Source organism: Mandrillus leucophaeus, unplaced genomic scaffold, assembly GCF_000951045.1.
Source record: "Mandrillus leucophaeus isolate KB7577 unplaced genomic scaffold, Mleu.le_1.0 Scaffold137, whole genome shotgun sequence".
NCBI classification, from domain to species: Eukaryota; Metazoa; Chordata; class Mammalia; order Primates; family Cercopithecidae; genus Mandrillus; species Mandrillus leucophaeus.
The window spans coordinates 75,985-89,533 of record NW_012101332.1 but is presented as its reverse complement, the minus strand read 5'-3'; the positions used below and the strand labels follow the sequence as shown (position 1 = coordinate 89,533).

The 13,549-nt window shown below is 45.8% G+C and overlaps 1 protein-coding gene and 1 long non-coding RNA gene across 3 annotated transcripts in view; one reads left to right on the top strand and one right to left on the bottom strand.

Annotated features, from left to right (window-relative positions):
* The window catches only part of ZNF793 (zinc finger protein 793), a 24,144-nt gene extending 22,248 nt beyond the window's left edge, over positions 1–1,896 (bottom strand). The window contains exons 1-2 of one of the 2 annotated variants that reach the window (XM_011973285.1): positions 1,831–1,896; positions 471–609 (exon numbers count right to left, since the gene is read on the bottom strand). The gene's annotated coding sequence lies outside the window, so the exon portion shown is untranslated. Of the gene's footprint in view, positions 1–470; positions 610–1,569; positions 1,710–1,830 lie in introns of those variants that run through there. The other variant, XM_011973284.1, reaches the window with a different exon arrangement.
* Positions 1,790–13,549, top strand: LOC105534563. The gene is made up of 3 exons (XR_001005300.1): positions 1,790–2,039; positions 2,854–3,048; positions 13,493–13,549. It is a non-coding gene; the product is annotated as an uncharacterized LOC105534563 (long non-coding RNA).

Sequence of the window (13,549 nt, the reverse complement as noted above, 5' to 3'; positions counted from 1 at the left end):
TCTCAGAATACAATAAATTCCAAATCTAGTTTCTCTTCCTTTGATAATTTATTTTTAAGCTGAGCCTACATGAAAGTATTTTCTAAACACTCTGTTTGCTCTTTCAGCCAAATCTTTTACATTATCATTTTATTTTATTTTGTTTATTTGTATTTATTTATTTATTTTGAGACAGAGTCTCATTCTGTCATCCAGGCTGGAGTGCAGTGGTACAATCTCGGTTCACTGCAATCTCCACCTCCAGGGTTCAAATGATTCTCCTGCCTCAGCCTCCAGAGTAGCTGGGAACTCAGGCGCCCCCCACCACGCCCAGCTAATTTTTGTGTTTTTAGTAGAGGCAGGGTTTCACCATGTTGACCAGGCTGGTAACTCCTGACTTCAAATGATCCACCCACCTTGGCCTCCCACAGTGCTGGGATTACAGGCATGAGCCACTGCACCCAGCCTACATTATCCTTTTAGATACTTACTCAGTAAATTTGTTTTCTAACCACGGGCAAGGTCACATCCATCGCCGCTGTCACAGAGTCGGAATGGATTTCCAGAAACCAGGCTCACTCTTGGGATGCTGTCACAGATGCGTATGTCATTACTTTTGCCAGAAAGAACCTTAAAGGAAACAGGAAAAAATATGCATTAGATCACTAACAAGAACAATAGAAGCCACATCTTTAATAACATGGTACTTCAGATAAATTTAGCACGTGATCCTTTCAAATTATTTTCATTATTGTGGAGAACAATAAAAAGGGTGTGGGTTCAGAAAAGGGTTTTGAGATGGGCCTTGGTGGAGAGGAACTGGCTGCTATTCAGCTAGGGAGTGTCATTTGAGTGAAATGTGTTCCCACAGATTGAGGCTTGTAGCGTCAAATCTGTGATTTTCCCATCCCCAATCTCCATATTTCAGGACCCTCAACACCAACCCTTATAAGCCTCCTAATCAGACACACATAGTGTCCCCAGTCACCGGCCTCCAATCTCCAACCCTCAGAGGTTTTCATAGTCACTGATATTCCCGTATGTTTAAATCTGACCAGGAGAGACTACTGGTCAGTAACTACAAAGCACACTGATCCGATCTGATTGCCAGTGAATTTACACCGCCCCCAATCGTGAACCCACACTGTTCGCCAATGATATCCCAACGACTGAGGATTAATTGTTGATTCTCACAGTCCCACCCCCACCCACAAGTGACAGTCTGAATAACTGAGCCTCATTGAGGCGTACCTTTAAGATAAGCACACTTGACTCTATTCTCCATTCCCTGACCTACAAAAGTCCAATCGTTATTACTCTCCGATCCTCCACCGATGATATGAAGTAAGTCTCAATCACCGATGGCCCAAAACATTTCTCCAAATATTCATCACCACTGACCCCCCTCATAACTGAACCCCAAAGTTTCCACAATCACCAATTCCGGTACCCAAACTATTACTGCCCACAGAACTTAGAACCTCCGATCACTCATCCTCTCGGTCTCAGATCATTAACCTTAAAGTTCTCTAAACCAGTGTCTGAAAAATCCCAATTGACCCCAGACCCATGAAGACCACTATAACTGACCCCATGCACCCTGAAAATCAAGACATTTCACAGAACTCGCATTTATTGATTCCCACACACTCCCAATACATCTTCTTCAGAGACTGTGCCATTGACTCCCGCCAACCTCTGTCTGCCACCACTGAGGCCCCGCGAGGCTCAGAGGTCCAATCTCTTAACCCTTCAGTCCCTTTGTCGTTGACCCTCACGGGCACCCATAACTGACCCAGTCGGCCACCGTAGTCGGCAGCTCACTATCCTTCATCAGTCCCCAGGTTTGACCGTTTCTCAAACCGACCCTTCCCATTTATGCTGCATCCGCGCCCAGAATCTGAAATTGATCGTCCTGCCACACCGCCTCATCGCGGTATAAGGTCGTCCCATCCTCAATGGCCGGTGCGCAGACTCAATTGCGACTTTGAGGCTGTCAGCGGCCACCCGGCAACGTTCCAGAGAACAGGATTCTGGGTTTCTCAAAGCTGTAATGGGAGGTATGATGGCGACGCCCGCTTGACTCCTACCGGGGGCGGCCATGTTTAAAGGTGTGCCGTACCACGGATGATTACGCCCTTTCTTTGCCCGACCAAAAGATAAGGCTATTTTAGGACAAGGAGAAGCAAGTGTCCCTGGATCCCTAAACAGAGATGTCGTCTCTGCTCTTAACTCAGCATCCCAGATGCCAAAACCTCCTGTGACTGACATGGCGGCGCCCAGACATCAATGCTGAGCTTTCTTTGTTTCAAGCAGCCTGATAAGATGGCCGCGAACATTTTTACCGCTTCTTACGTGCAATGGGTGCAGCCTCTCCTAGGAGGAGTTCCCCTATGGCAATGTGAAACTTTTTCTGAGCCAGCTCTGGGAGTTACAGAGCAGCGAAGAGACTCGCTCTTCTTTTAGGGAGACAGAGACAGCCTAAGGAGGGGGCGTGACTTCACGGAAAGGGCGGAGCCGCAAGGAAAGGGCGGGGCTGCCGCAGTGGGAAGAGATCTGAGTTCTTAGCGCATAATGGAAAGGAAATGTTGAAAGCAAGATTTTTTCCTAAGGAGGCTTGTCCGATAAGCCGACCTGAGGGAAGAATATGAGTGCAAGAAGTTTATTTGGTAGGTAGGGGATGGAGAAGTGAGACGGGAGCGATGGGAACTACTATAGAGTGCGTCGGTGAGCCGATTAGCTCGATGATCAATGAGGGCTCTGTCAGCTTGGGAACTCTGGGGGATTGTGTAGAAACAACTTCCAAATTGTCACAACCCCCAGGCCGATGAAGCTGACATATGTCTACACCATCTCTCTTCCCCATTGTTTTAGAGCCACTCCAGAGGTGTTAAAGCTCCAGCACTTCCAGCCTGCCTCATGGGAAGGTCTTAGGCTGAGTCTATAGGTGCCTGCAGTAAGAAGCCAGCGGTCTGCATATGATTGTCCAGGGGTAGTGGCTGGGTACCAACAGCATTCACTACAGGCCTGCCTTGGATACCGCCTAACGCAGTGCTCTGCATACCACAGGTATTGGAACATCTCTAGAAAAGATTGCCTTGTCTTATGAAAATGGCTTTTTAAAAAAATCCTAATTCCAACTGGTTATCCTAGCAACTGATACAGTAACTGACCTCCAAAATGTTTCCCAATGATTCCTACCTCCTACTATTCACACTCTTATGGAGTTCCCTCCTACATTGTACCAGGGTTGGACTGTAAGACTAATAGAATATAGTACCAGTGATAGATGTCACTGCTGAGATTAAATATAATAATAAAAGGCACATTGACTTCTGTCTTAAAGGCTGCTGCCCCCACTTTGAGAGAAGTTAGTTGCCATGTCATGAGGATACCGAGACAGCCTATGGAGAGGCCCATGTAGCAAGGAACTAAGCCCTCCACCCAATAGCCTGGGAGGAGCTGGGGCCTTCCTGTAACCAAGTGGGTCACCCTTGGAAGCACATCTCCCAGCCCCAGTCAAACCTTGAGATGACTGCAGCCCCTGCCAATTATTTGACTGCAACTGCATGAGAGACTCAGTCACAAGCACTCGGCTATAGCAGCTCCTGTATTCCTGACCCTCAGAAAGTATGTGAGATACTAAATTCTTGTTGTTTTGAGCTTCTGAGTTTAGGGTAATTTGCTATGCGTCAACAGATAACTTCAATGCTGTGTTAAATGCTACAGTTGACATTTCTTATTCTTTCTTTTTTTTTCTTGAGACGGAGTTTCACTCTTGTTGCCCAGGCTGGAGTGCATTGGTGCAATTTCGGCTCACCGCAACCTCTGCCTCCTGGGTTCAAGCGATTCTCCTGCCTCAGACTCCTGAGTAGCTGGGATTACAGGTATGCGCCACCACGCCTGGCTAATTTTGTATTTTTAGTAGAGATGGGGTTTCTGAATTCTTTAAATACAGTTTCTAAAGTTGTGAGATAATTCTGTCAGAGGGAGATTATTACCAGTTTCCTCTTTTTCCTTGTGATGGAAAAATTAAAAGCCTATGGCACTGCTAGATTTTTAAAATTTAACAAAGATGTCAAGGGTCCTTGCTTCATTTGATTTAACATTAATATAAGTGGTTTATATGACAACACTTTGAAGTGACTATAGTAATTAATTTAAAATCACCATTTAGGATGCGCATGGTGGCTCACACCTGTAATTCCAGCACTTTGAGTGTTGTAACCAAGTGACTTATAGAGAAACGCCACACTCTGAGACTAATTCAGGAGTCCTTTTATTGCCAGCGACCGAAACATGGCTAGAGCTCAAAATTCTCTCAGTCCCGAAGAAGGGGCTAGATTTCTTTTTATGCCGTGGTCTAAATAGGGGAGGGGGAGTATAGCTGAAGCAATTTTTACAGAAGCAGAACAAGCAAACAAATTTAAAAAGATTAACTGCTTACAGTTACAGAAAAGTAAACAGTTCCAGGTGCAGGGGCTCAAACTATCACAAAGAGATAATGCAGAGGCTTTGGGTACCATCCCCCGAGCACGTCCCCAGGAACTGCTGGTTCAGCTTGTCTCAATATCTCATCAGTAAGCACATTCCTGGATGAGCTTGGAGTCAGCTTGCACTAGTTATGTCCTTAAGGGATGGGGGGATAAGGGGGATGCAAGTGAAGAAACAAAAATGGGGTCTGTCCAGCTCTCTCGGCTAAGAGAGACAATCAGGTTAAAACAAGGTAGAGTATCACATTCCCCACTCATGTTTTGGGGAATCAAATCATTGATTCCTCGGTTATAACTAGGGGTTTATATTGGATCCTAAGATACATAAGTTTCACAGAAGCTATACACTGCTTTATAAAGTTAAGAAACCAATTTAATATACAAGACCCGAAAACTAAACCTAACAAGAGGAGGAGAAGGGATCCTGCCAATCCAGTAATTAGAGGATTCAGCCATGCATTCCAGTTAAACATGTTTTGGTACCAGGGGTGTTATTTTCCTGTTCTTGCTGGCGTCTATCTAGATTTTTTCAAAATCTTTGGAGAGGATCCTTTATGACTCCAGACTGATTGGCATAGAAATGACAACTCTCTCCTAGAGCTGCACATAACCCTTTTTGGGAGAGAAATAGCAGATCCAGGCCTCGGCGGTTTTGAAGGACTACTTCCGCTAGAGACTCTACCTGGGAATGCGGCATATTTATGGCTGATTGGAGATTGCTTAAATCAGCATCTACTTGTTGAGACAGGGACATTAGTCCAGCTTCTCTCTGAACCAGGGCAGCCATGCCAATGGCTGCTGATCCAGCTATGCTAAGGCTGGCCAGAAGGGGTACAAGGAGTGGGGCGGCTCAGCGAAACCTGGAATGTAATTCAGGGGGAGCGATGAGAAGTTGCCCTTCTGGCCCGCTGTACACACAGACCTAGGGGAGCACATGAACCAACACGCACAGGAGAGGCCCAGGTTCAGTCCCATTGATGCAGCGAGTGAGGCCTGAAATATGGGCCAACCAGGTATTGTTAGGTGTCTGGTAGGAGACTGAGGTGTTTAAGGAAGTAAGTAGAGATTGATTACAGGTGGCCTGAAAGGGAGAAGCAGACAAGTTATACCTGGTGCTAATTAGACAGGAGGCGTTTCCTGACACGTATCCTAGTGTAAGGGCATGGGGGCGTGTACGACAAGGAAGAGAGTCAATTTTAGCCTGGCTTCTACTCCTAAACCAACATAATATGGGGGTTTTGCTTTTAGGCACAACCAACAATCTTGGGCTAGTTTAGGCTGGGTGAGATTAAGGAGGTAACGTACCCCGTCCAGAATGGACATTAGGCTGGGCTAGAGATGTAGTCATGGTAGCTGAGATTTAGGAACCTGGAGAGGCGGTGGGATGGTTAAATCGACCCTGTCTGGGTGTCTTTGGAACACAGGGTCACCTAAATCAGTTAAAGGACCAATTTGCTTAGGAGGGCTCCATGGGACCAGGATTTTTTTCTGGATGGTGAACATAGTTCCAACATCAAATCCCGAGATATACAGCCTTAATCCCCACGACATGCCATAATACCATTGAGCCGAACCAGGGTTACGGACAGTTATAGTAAGAGGGTTACAATTTTCTATAATACACAGTCTAGGATGGGAAATGCGAGTTATGGAGAGGGTTGAGAACCGGGTTGATCCTCCAGGCTAAGTGGCTAGGGTTACACACGACCAGTGAGGGCAGAAAAACTGGTAAGAATCTCAACAACTAGAGTCAGGGTGATTTCCAGGACAGAGGTAAAAGTCAGCATTCTGGAGTCCTTTTTCTGCACCTTCAGAGCTTCCACATCCAGTCCGGCTTCCTGTGTGTCCGAACCCTGCAGCAAGGTCGATGTTCCCCACTCCCATGACCGGCAAGTGGTGGTGTTCTTCCTGGGTACTGGCAGGCTCTGGGAACAAAGCACATAAATCGACTGCAAAAGAGACTTCCTTGGAGGTTCCTGCCTTCCAAGTGGTGTTTGCAAACATACGTCCTGTTGTGAAAGAAGTGAGAAAAGAGTAGAGGGGGCAGAAGGCATAATAGGCAGAAACAAACAGAAGAGGTAAATAAAGAGAATTAATCTGATGGCTTCCCTCGACTTAGGTGCAGTTTTAAGGGGCCTGGCCCAGGCTTGGGGACCCATGTTTCTTGCTGGGCTTTGTTGGCTTTTTTGATGCGAGAGTGATGAATCCAAGCAGAAATCCCATCCACTTTCAGAGCTGTTGGCGTGGTGAGGATGACAGTATGAAGTCCTTTCCAGGCAGGAGTGAGTCCTCCTTTCTGCAGCCTTTTAACATACACCAGGTCACCCGGCTGGAAAGAGTGGCAGGGCCCCGTCTGGTCAGGAACTGGATTGGGGTGTGCTCCCTGGACAAGCAGCTAGATGATGTCCTGTACCTGTTGGAGAGACTGCAGGTACTGTAACAAATTAGCTTGTGAGATTTCTGCTAAATGGGTATCTCTTAGCTTAGGCAAGACAGGTGGAGCCCTTCCATACATGATTTCAAAAGGTAAAAACCCAGCCCGGTAAGCGGTGCATCTTACTCTAAGAAGGGCTAAAGGAAGGAGCTTTACCCAATCCTCACCAGTCTCTAGGATTAATTTTGTAAGAGTACTTTTTAGGGTGCGGTTCATGCGTTCTACCTGTCCAGAGCTCTGAGGTCGATAGGCGCGATGGAGTTTCCATTGAATGTTTAATGCCTTGCTGACCGACTGAGCTATGGACGAGGTGAAGGCTGGTCCATTATCAGACCCTATGGCAACAGGCAACCTGTGTCAAGGGATGATTTCATTTAGTAAAAGCTTATCTACCATGGTGGCAATTTCGTTTCTGGTGGCAAATGCCTCAGTTCATCCGGAAAAGGTGTCTACTAGCACCAGGAGGTATTTATACCCTGGTTTTTCTTCTGCAAAGTCAATTTCCCACTTTTCTCCTGGTGAGCCTCCCCGGAGGCGGTGGCCTGAGCTGGGCTTGGGACCTTGTTTGGCGTTTACCTGAGCACAAGCCGTACACAGGAGAGCTGCTTGGTTAGTTAAGTCCTGAAGGTGAGGGATCTTGAAATGGCTCCTTAGAAGCTGGGCCAGTTTTACTCCGCCCAAATGGGTGGTAGAATGCAGACGATTGATTAAAGTTTCCTGAGGGCTCAGGGCATGAAAATTCTGGAATCAGGAAGAATCCACCAACCTTCTTGATTTTCACTGGCTTGAAGATCTGAATCTTGTATTTCTTCTTCTGGGGGGTATTCTGGGTGGTCTGGTAAGTCAGACTGCAGAAAGGACACAGCGGGCAGTAGAGTCAAAGGCGAGACTGGGAGCCGAGCTGCCCCTCGAGCTGCAGAGTCGGCTCTTTGGTTACCACGGGCAACGGCCATGTCTTCTCATTGATGTCCTTTGTAGTGAATTACAGCCACCTGCTGAGGAAGCCAAACAGAGATGCACCACGACGCCCGGCTAATTTTTGTATTTTTAGTAGAGATGGGGTTTTACCATATTAGCCAGGCTGTTCTCGAACTCCTGACCTCAAGTGATTCGCCTGCCTCAGCCTCCCAAAATGCTGGGATTACAGGCGTAAGCCACTGCGTCTGGCTGGGGCTGTTGACTTCAAAGATAATTTAGGGGGTGAGGAAAATGTTCTATGTATTGTTTTAGGTGGTGGTTTCATGGGCCTATGTAATTGTCAAGACTCATCAAAGTGAACACTTATTTGTGTTATTATATGTAAATTATACCTTCATTTTTAAAAGAAAAAGCATACTGTTGAGAGTATTGAGTAGTGATGTGGGCCAGGGAACAGAGAGGGAGTAGAAAAGAAGTAACAGAACTTTATCATAGTCTGCAGAAAGATAGGACCCTGCCAAGGTCATCATCAGCATTTACGGCCTATGACAGGGCGATTCCTCTAGGCAGAGGAATTCGAGAAAGGAGCCTCTAGGCAGACTTAGCTCCAAGGCTCTGGGCTAACCCAACCTGCACTGACCATCAGTGCTCACTTGTTCCAGTGAGCTTATGCCTATAGGTCCAAGCCTTGAACTACATGTGGTGGCCCTGGACACTGTCATCATTTAAAAGGATACAGGCCCCAAATTTGGCCTAAAAGGAGGCACAGCGCTTCCTTGCTCTGGAGCAGAAAGGACCTTACCTGGGCCTGAGTGTTGTTTGTTTGTTGTAGGGGAAAGAAAGAGAGATCAGACTGTTACTGTGTTTATGTAGAAAAAGGAAGACATAAGAAACTTCATTTTGATCTGTACTAAGAAAAATTCTTCTGCCTTGAGATGCTGTTAATCTGTAACCCTAGCCCCAACCCTGTGCTTGTAGAAACATGTGCTGTATTGACTCAAGGTTTAATGGATTTAGGCCTGTGCAGGATGTGCTTTGTGAAAAATGTGTTTGCAGGCAGTATGTTTGGTAAAAGTCATTGCCATTCTCCAGTCTCGAGTACCCAGGGACACAATACACTGCGGAAGGCCACAGGGACCTCTGCCCAAGAAAGCCTGGGTGTTGTCCAAGGTTTCTCCCCACTGAGACAGTCTGAGATATGGCCTCGTGGGAAGGGAAAGACCTGACCGTCCCCCAGCCCAACACCTGTAAAGGGTCTGTGCTGAGGAGGATTAGTGAAAGAGGAAGTCCTCTTTGCAGTTGAGATAAGAGGAAGGCATCTGTCTCCTGCTCATCCCTAGGAATGGAATGTCTTGGTATAAAACCCGATCGTACATTCTATTTACCGAGATAGGAGAAACCGCCTTGTGGCTGGAGGTGAGACATGCTGGCGGCAATACTGCTCTTTACTGCACTGAGATGTTTGTGTAAAGTTAAACATAAATCTGGCCTATGTGCACATCGAGGCACAGCACCTTTCCTTAAACTTATTTATGACACACAGTCCTTTGCTCATATGTTTTCCTGCTGACCCTCTCCTTACCATTACCCTATAGTCCTGCCACATCCCCCTGAGATAGCAGAGACAGTGATCAATAAATACGGAGGGAACTCAGAGACTGGGGACGGTGCGGGTCCTCTGTATGCTGAGCGCCGGTCCCCTGGGCCCACTTTTCTTTCTCTATACTTTGTCTCTGTGTCTTTTTTTCTTTTTTCTTTTTTTTTTTTTTTTTTGAGAAGGAGTTTCACTCTTGTCTCCCAGGCTTGAGTGCAATGGTGTAATCTCGGCTCACGACAACCTCTGCCTCCCGAGTTCAAGTGATTCTCCTGCCTCGGCCTCCCAAGTAGCTGGGATTACAAGCATGTGCCACCATGCCCATCTAATTTTGTATTTTTTAGTAGAGACAGGGTTTCGCCATGTTGGTCAGGCTGGTAAACTCCCAACCTCAGGTGATCTACCTGCCTTGGCCTCCCAAAGTGTTGGGATTACAGGTGTGAGCCACCGCGCCTGGCGTCTCTGTGTCTTATTCCTTTTCTCAGTCTCTTGTCTCCATCTTGTGAGAAATACCCACAGGTGTGGAGGGGCAGGCCCCCTTCAGTTTGTTGTTTTTTTATTTTTATTTTTATTTTTTGGTGTTTTGTCTGGTTTAGTTTGACTTTTTGGGTTTTTTTTTTTTTTAGAGACAGGATCTCACTCTGTTGTCCAGGCTAGAGTGCAGTGGCACCATCATGGCTCACGGCAACCTTGAACTCCTGGCCTCAAGTGATTCCCCTGCCTCAGCCTCCCAAGTAGCTGGAACTACTGGCACACACCACCATGCCCAGCTAATTTATTTTTATTTTTTTGTAGAGATGGGGTCTTGCCATCTTTCCCAGGCTGTGGCCTGAGTGTTAATAGGGATGTAGCTTGGCATGAGTGTAGGGTGCTCTGGATCTGGGTGGGATGTGGCCATCTCCTGGATCAAGTTGATCATGGGAGTAGCCTGGGATGAGGAGAGGCCACAGCCCATCCTGTCCTGAGAGTATGTGGAGGCGGGGAGAGCACAGGGGCAAGGGTGAAACAAGTATCAAAGTATAATTTTCAAAAACTTGTAATTGTTAACTCTTTTACAGATATTCAAAGATTCATATCACTTATTAGCAAGGGAATTGGAAATTGATTTCCAAGTGAACAGGTATATACATTTTTTTCAGTGAAAAATAATAGAATATTTGAATAAGATTGCAAAGTTAGATATAAAAACTATTTAATATCCCTACAGGGCAATAAAACCATACCTTTAAGGTTATTTCTTCCGCACAGAATCAATTTGTAGCTATACCAGATGAATATATGAAAATGCATCAATTGTCTGCAAGTTAACATCTGTTTTTACACGACCTACATCCTAATCAATAACAGAGTCAATCAAATAAAGGTTCATTACACCAGAGCAATGAATTCTCAACCCGGGGCAGTTTTAAGCCCCAGGGGACATTTGGCAATGCCTGAAGATGATTTTGGTTGTCACAATGGTGGGAGTAGGATACTACTGGCATCTAGTAGAAAGAGGCCAAGAATGCTTCCAGTCACTCTGTGATGTAGAGAAGAATCCTCTGTAACAAAGGATTATCTGGCCCAAAATGTGAATGGTGCTGACTGTGGGCAAACCAGTCCCTAGAACAGTTTGTTAGACTGTGTTGTAGTATGACTTTGCAAGGATACACGGGATAACAAAATAATATATTTTCCTTATTTCCTAGTGTCATGTGGTGCAAGGTTAAAGATAACCAGGGGCACACATGCTTGTATCTTGCCACAATGTCAGCCTTTTATTGATGCTAGTTCAATCACAGCAATGTGAGCTACGTGGAGTTCCCAAGGAGGCATTCTCCTTAGTACTTCCCCTTCACTCCGGAGGCAGAGCAGCGGCACACAGGTTCAAGATACTCCAGAAGTCAGTCAATATTGCAAAGCATATATAATAGTGTACCTTTTTTTTGGTGGGGGGGGGACAGAGTCTCACTCTGTTGTCCAAACTGAAGTGCAGTGGCGTGATCTCAGCTCACCACGACCTCTGCCTCCCGGGTTCAAGTGATTCTCCTGCCTCAGCCTCCCGAGTAGGTGGGACTACATGTATGCACCACCATGCCCAGCTAATTTTTTTCTATTTTTAGTAGAGACAGGGTTTCACTATGTTGGCCAGGCTGGTCTCGAACTCCTGACCTCGTGATCCACCTGCCTCAGCCTCCCTAAGTGCTGGGATTACAGGTGTAAGCCACCACACCCAGCCAATAGTATACTTAATATATAAACGTTCTTGGTGAGACATTCTACAACAAACAAACGAATATTTAACATCAAGAAGAAAAAGAGATAGGAGAAAGGGTTAAGGAACCAGTCCATGGGCAAAGACAAAAGAGGTCCTAGTATGGACTTAGGCAGTCCACCAGTCTTGCAAGAAAGAATTTTTGATGTGGCACAGCCTTCCACAGCAGATGCCAAGTTCTTATCACAAGTAACTACAAGATAGTGTCAGTTAAGATGGCCTTTTCGTGCTGCTGAAGGCCTAATCTTTATTGTTACAGAGTCCTCTGGAGAGAACTGATGGTGGAAGAATGTGCTTGTTCATGTGCTTAACTGGTTGGATGCAGTCTTTATTCTATTTTAATTAAGCAAAATATCTTGTTGGCAAAGTGTTCTATGAAAAATGAAATGGAGTCTTCTTCTAAGATGGAGTTAGGTATGTCAAAGGTGCTCTATACACCTAGTTTCTGATAACTTACTATTTTTTTTTTGAGACGGAGTCTCACTCTGTTGTCCAGGCTGGAGTGCAGTGGTGCGATTTTGGCTCACTGCATGCCTCTGCCTTCCAGCTTCAAGTGATTCTCCTGCCTTAGCCTCCTGAGTAGCTGGGACTACAGGCGCACACCACCATGCCTGGCTAATTTTTGTATTTTTAGTAGAGATGGGATTTCACCATGTCGGCCAGGCTGGTTTCGAACTCCTGACCTCAGGTGATCTGCCCTCCTCAGCCTGCCAAAGTGCCGGGATTACAGGCGTGAGCCACCATGCCCAGCCTGGTTGTTCTCAATTCTAACTACATCTTAAAATCACCCAAAGAGATTTTTAAAATCCCAATTCTTGGGCTCCACCTCCAGAAGTTCTGGTTTGATTTTCCTGGGGTAAAGCCCTGTTTTTATTTTTTTCCTTTTTATATTTCACCAGGTATGGGAAGCTGTGGATTCATAACCTGAGTAAATTAAGGAATTTCACATTATGAACTCAATTTGAGATGGGCTGGACTGGTGATACCTGGAAGGGGTAAATGAGAATTCACTCTGGAGGCACCTTATGCCTCAGGGAGCATCCACAAATTATTTTTCAGGAACAGTGACCAGCAAGTTGTCACAGATATCCAGCATGCAAGGGGACAGAACCACATGAATAAGATCAAATAGAAACAACAGATAGTATAAGCAGATTCATCTAAACTGAGTAGCTTTGAACTAGGGATGTTGCTTTGGTTTGGGTTCAAGGCCCCCATTCAACATCTCTTAGCCCACAATGGTGAGTCTTCAAGACATATGAATATACATTACAGTGACAGCTAGCCCTTGGTATCTGCTGGCACGTAGATACCATTGCACCACTAATTTCCCATAGAACCTACCCCTCCTCCAAAGTCTTTATAGGAGCTGTAGTAGTTGCCTCTGTTTAGATCATGGGTTTTATTTCCCACTGTGTCCTCTATATGTGGTGCTAGATATTATTCCTTTTTTTTTTTTTTTTTTTTTTTTTGAGACAGAGCCTCGCTCTGTCGCCCAAGCTGGAGTGCAGTGGTGCAATCTTGGCTTACTGCAAGCTCCGCCTCCTGGGCTCACACCATTCTCCCACCTCAGCCTCTTGAGTAGCTGGGACCACGGGCGCCCACGACCATGCCCGGCTAATTTTTGAAAACATTTTTAGTAGAGACAGGGTTTCACTGTGTTAGCCAGGATGGTCTCGATCTCCTGAACTCGTGATTCACTCACCTCAGCCTCCCAAAGTGCTGGGATTACAGGCGTGAGCCACTGCGCCAAGCCAATATTGTTTATTTCTAATCAGCACTAATTTCTACCTCTTTTTGTGCTCTTACCTTTGTTTCAGGGGCTGGAAACCTAACAATTTCACTTCCTAGACTACTTGCTAAAAGTCACCTAAAAA